Here is a 6,073-nt window from a genome sequence, read left to right on the forward strand (position 1 = left end):
AATAAAGTGAAAGATAATCAACACACAAAATAATGGCAATATAGAACCAAACAAAATACACAAGCCATATTGCATAAAGTGAAGTGAAATATAAATATAATAAGTAATGGTGATTAAGGAGCTAATTAACACCGTCCGTGACATTTACATTGGTTGGGTGTGTGTTTTATTGAAATACAAAATAATTCTATTTTTCCGAAGTGCTGAACTTTAATACAGTCTAGAAAGATTAATATTTTTTGTCTTGGGCTATATTATTATTACCATAGTTTTTCTATTGTATAAGTATCTTGGAGTAGAGGCATAGGTGGGCATGTGGGCAGAGGAGTAGGAAGGCCGGTCAAGCAAATAAGCTTGCTAAGGTACGCAGCAGCAGCAAGCAGCCCCCACATCCAGCCAGCCAGCCAGTCTGGCTGGCAGTGACTGAGTGGTTGACAGACGGCAAGCAACGGAATGTACGTGCTCTGTGATGTCATAGCAGTCAGCTGAGAGAGGCTCGTGATGTCATCGCTGAGCTGGCTGGCTGGCTGGCTGGCTGGCGGGCTGGCTGGCTCTGTGTGTGTGTGTGTTTGTGTGTGTGTGTCTGTTTTTCTGTTTGTCAGTCTGTCTGTCTGTCTCTCTCTCTCTCTCTCTCTCCCTCTCAATTCATTTGTATTGTCAAAAGCAATTGGACATACATTCATACATACATATATATATATATATATATATATATATATATATATATATATATATATATATATATATACATACATACATACATGCTAGAAAGTCATTACTATGTTATCTTAAAGGCTAACTAAGCAGAACATATATCATTATCGAACAGAGTTCATAGGTCTATACATGGTATTAGGGAACAGGCACGTAGGTCATTCTGTTTGACATTGTCTCCAAGGTTCTCATTGTAAATAACAAAGAGAAATCAAACTACCTTATGGCCTCCTGACCTTCTAGCTTGACCTTATCTTTCTTAAGTATACAAGAGAGAAAAACAGTTGTGAGAAAAGAATTTCTAACTTTCCTTCCACACATACATACATACATACATACATACATACATACAAACCAGAGGCATGCAAAAAAATATAAAGAGGAAGAAAATGTTGTATAGCACATACAAAAGGGATGGTGATGAAACAAAATACATAGAATATGTTGAGCTGCAAAGAGATCTTAAGAAAGGGATCAGGAAAGCAAAGAGGGAAATAGAAAGAAACATAGCTCTTGGAGCTACAACCAATGCAATGAGCTTTTTTCAAAATTACAACAGCAAGCGGTCAATTAAGGAGGAGGTGAAACAGATAAAGGGCAAAAATGGAGGTATCTTGGAAAACGAACAAGATGTGGCAAATATTCTAAATGAGTATTTCACAGAGGTTTTTACAAAAGAAAAAACAGATGACATGCCACAGGTTGACAATCAATCCAGTCAAACCCTAAGAGAGATCAGGATAAATGAGGAGGAGGTACTAAAGGGACTAGCAGAATTAAAATCAAACAAATCACCTGGGCCAGATGGGATATTTCCAACAGTACTTAAAGAAATGAGGGAAATTATGTATAGGCCGTTAACTCGATTATTTCAAATGACACTTAGAACAGGGGATGTTCCCACTGACTGGAAGACAGCAAATTTCATACCAATCCACAAGAAAGGGGACAAAACTGAGCCAGGAAATTACAGACCAATCAGTCTCACCTGCATCACCTGTAAAATGTTGGAAAAAATGATTAGACAGAAAATAGAGGAGCATCTCAATGAAAACCATATTCTTGGAGATAGTCAACATGGGTTTAGACGAGGCAGATCATGTCTTACTAACTTAATACATTTTTTTGAACATGCAACTGCAGCTGTAGATCACGTGAAAGCATATGATATGATATACTTAGATTTCCAAAAAGCTTTTGATAAGGTTCCACACCAAAGACTGATCCTCAAATTGGAAGCTGTAGGCATTCAGGGTCATGTAAGTAGATGGATTATGAACTGGTTGATGTATAGGAAACAGATTAGAGGAGTCACTTCTAACTGGAGTGAGGTTGTTAGTGGAGTTCCACAGGGATCAGTACTAGGGCCTTTGCTTTTTCTAATCTATATTAATGATCTGGACTCTGGGATACTTAGCAACCTTGTCAAATTTGCAGATGATACTAAAATAGGTGGCTTAGCAGATACAATCTTGGCAGCACATGCTATTCAGAGGAACTTAGATAAATTCAGTTGTGGGCTGACACCTGGCAAATTCAATGTGGACAAGTGCAAGGTAATACATGCAGTAAAACAAAAATGTCCACTATAATTACACTATGGGAGGTACAGATCTAGATGAAGTAATGCATGAGAAAGACCTAGGAATCTATGTGGATTCACTTTCTCCATCCAAACAATGTGGGGAAGCAATACAAAAGGCATACAGAATGCTAGGGTATATCGTCAAAAGTGTAGAATTTAAGTAATGTTAAGACTGTACAATGCGCTAGACCTCATCTGGAATACTGTGTACAGTTCTGGGCACCACACTTCAAGAAGGATATTGCTGCTTTAGAGACAGTTCAGAGGAGAGCAACCAGACTTATTCCAGGTCTGAAGGGAAAGTCCTACTCGGAGAGACTGAGGGAACTGAACCTTTTCACCCTGGAACAGAGGAGATTACGTGGGGACTTGATCCAAGTCTTCAAAATCATGAAAGGTTCCTCAAACCAGAGGAGCTTTTCCAGATCAGCAGGGACACACGCACCAGGGGACAACAAATGGAAATTGGGCTTCAAGGCATTCAAGATGGAAAGTGGTAGAAGCTGAAAGTTTGGGAACATTTCAAAATAGACTGGATAGGATCCATGGATCACTTAGATATTAATGGACACCAAACGAGCATGATGGGTCGAATGGCCTCCTCTCGTTTGTAAACTTTCTTATGTTCTTATGTTCTTATGAATGTTCCCTAAGCATGTTTCAAATGTTCCCTAATTTATGTTACAAATGTGCCTTAGCACCTCTCTCTCTCTCTCTCTCTCTCTCTCTCTGTCTCAATTCAGTGCATTTGTATTGTCAAAGCAATTGGACATGCATACATACATACATACATATATATGGAAAATAAACAATATGTGTACATCTCTGCATTAATGGTGCCCTAACAGATGTGCAAGTTACATGACAGACAGACAGACAGACACTCACACACACTTTCACACACACACACACACACACACTTTCACAGACAGACAGACAGACAGACACACACACACACACACACACACACTTGTATACCTGACACGTATAGAAGACTGGATAGGGAGATATAAATAGCAATGGGGAGACTCTTGTACTTGGTGTGGCTCTATCCATATAGTGGGGCCAGCAGCCACTTAGCAGGTGTAGCAATAGAAGCTCAGCCTGGGGAGACTGGATTTAGCATTTCCTCTCCATTTTGATAAGTATCCATAATCATTTCTGCAAAATACTTCTATGATACCTATGTATGTTTTTTACTTGTACTATATTATACTATCAAGTATCAGTGTACACATACAATGTGACCTGTTACATTAATACAGAGGCCACGGAAGGCCAGATCAGTAATAGCCACTGTCCCCTGATATTACACTTTTTTACAATCACTTTGGCACTCATTTCAGAACCTTGATGTCATTTTTCAAAACTCTAGACACAAAACTCACACCCGATGATCAAAATGCACATTTTTCAATTGCTTGGATACAATACACATCAACCTTAGATCATTTGTTCAATGAACTAAAATGATACAACTTAACGTCAAAGTATTACCATTTCAAAATGCAATTCACACATTACATCTGAGATCACTGTCTATTCATTTCATTACAAAGATCTAACTATCAATTGATACAGCTGCTCAAAATGATAAGTGACTGTTGCATTACTCTTAATTCATAGTTTTATGGAAACTGACGAACAGTATTCCATGTTTCGATCATGAAAGTTTCAGGATAATGAGATCCATTGACACCAATAACCGAGGAGCATGAACCAGTTGGACTACATTATCTATGGATGTAATATTTCATCATCATTCATCATCATGTAGCACTTTTCCACACCATGTTTTCAGTGTGGAAGGAAAGTTAGAAATTCTTTCTCTAATACCTGTTTTTCTCTCTTGTATACTTAAGAAAGATAAGGTCAAGCTAGAAGGTCAGGCCAGAAGGTAGTTTGATTTCTGCTTGTTATTTACGATGAGAATCTTGGAGACAATGTCAAACAGTATGATTGAAGTGCCTGCTCCCTAATCCATGTGTTGATCTATGAACTCTGTCCTATAATGATATAAATTCTGCTTAGCTAACTTTTAAGATAACATAGTAATGACTTTCTGATTATAACCAGCTCTTTGATTTTTGTGTATAAAAGCTCTGACTGTTAAAATGAAGGCAGAGCGACTTTGGGATCTTCTTGAGTCACTGTTCCTCTCCACGCTGCGTGTATTAAAGGCATTGCAACTAACGCTCCAACCTGGTTGAAGATGATTGTTCTTCCACATCAGATTTGACATTACTGTATGTATGCAGGCCCTTGTAATTGCTTTTCCAATACTGCCAACTGGTTATTGATGATTGATTTCACATTGTGGTACGAGTATCGAGTGAAATGAGTGCTATCCACCCGAGCAACACAGTGATAACATGGAGCCGGCAGGTCATCCAGGTCACAATAGAGGTCAAGCAGTGGGAGGAGGAAGACGTGGTGGTCAAAGGAATGGAAGGGGACATGCACCCCTTCTGAGAGGTGGTCGTGGGCCTCGTCATAGAGGAGGGCTTAGGCCTCACCAGAGAGGCAGCCATGGGCCTCATTTGAGAGGTGTTGGGGGAACGTGGTAGAGGACAAGGCCACGGACCAGACAGCGGCAGCAACAGCAAATAGTGTCCAGTGAAATCCGAGAAATAGTTGTAGAACATGTTGTAAATCATGGCATGACCATGACTGAGGCAGCTACAATGATTCAATCAAACCTCAGAATCAACTCAGGATCAACTGTGGCCTCAATCATCAGAAATGTCCGTACTGAGAAGCGGCAAGTCTTCAGCATGCACTAAACATTAGGCTACTCTCAATTGTCAAATGACTGTATACTGCATACCAATGTGTAGCACAGAGTATAGTGTGCCTTTTGAAAGAAATGCAGACAGAGTGAAGCAGCTGATGACTGAGTATGTTCAGGTATGTTCAGTTTCAAGATGCCTCTTGTGAAAAATGGTTGTGAGAACCTGAACCTGAACACAGGGCTAATGGAAATTTAGAAGTACAGTAATCAATCCTTTGTTTTGCTTTTTACACTAAGCCAGGTGAGGAACACTGCAGTTGACATTTTACTGTAGTTTTGTTCTTTTTTGTAGCTAATTATTGTTGCATGGATTCAAAGAAACCTATGGTGTGATTTGATTGTATTGCATCAATACATTTCAGATTTTGTTCAATGATTCCACTGTGTCTGTAGTATTCTCTCTACTAGTCCTTTTACAGTGATGTATTTATGTGTAGTACCATAATGAAACATGTATCACATATTTTGTACTACAATATTTAATGATTGTACGAACAACTACACAGTGAAACTATCGGTATCTTCTGTGTTACTATGTTACTATGGTATTTCATGATAAATGAGTTATTTGAACCAACAAGTCTGCAAGTGCTAGGTTTCTTTAAAGATATGAATGCACAATGCAATGTTTTGAACATTGGACAGCCTGTGTTACAAGTGATGACCGTTTTGAGTTTTGTGTCTAGAGTTTTGAAAAATGACATCAAGGTTCTGAAATTAGTGACAAAGTGATTGTAAAAAACTGTATATTCATCCTATTTAATGTGCTCTTTTAAAATGTACTTTTCTTTTTTATGTTGCCATTTCTGTTCTACCAATGTTTCAGTTGTTAGCCAAAGATTGACAGAGTACATCTCATACACACAGGCCAGACAGCAAAGATTTCTTTTTGAAATTCAATTACAAATGCTGCATGAACTCATCAATACGATTAGAGCTCCTGAAAGCAATATAACTAACTCACTCTACAGCATCTCATTAGC

Source organism: Amia ocellicauda, unplaced genomic scaffold (assembly GCF_036373705.1).
Source record: "Amia ocellicauda isolate fAmiCal2 unplaced genomic scaffold, fAmiCal2.hap1 HAP1_SCAFFOLD_54, whole genome shotgun sequence".
In the NCBI taxonomy this organism is placed as follows: Eukaryota; Metazoa; Chordata; class Actinopteri; order Amiiformes; family Amiidae; genus Amia; species Amia ocellicauda.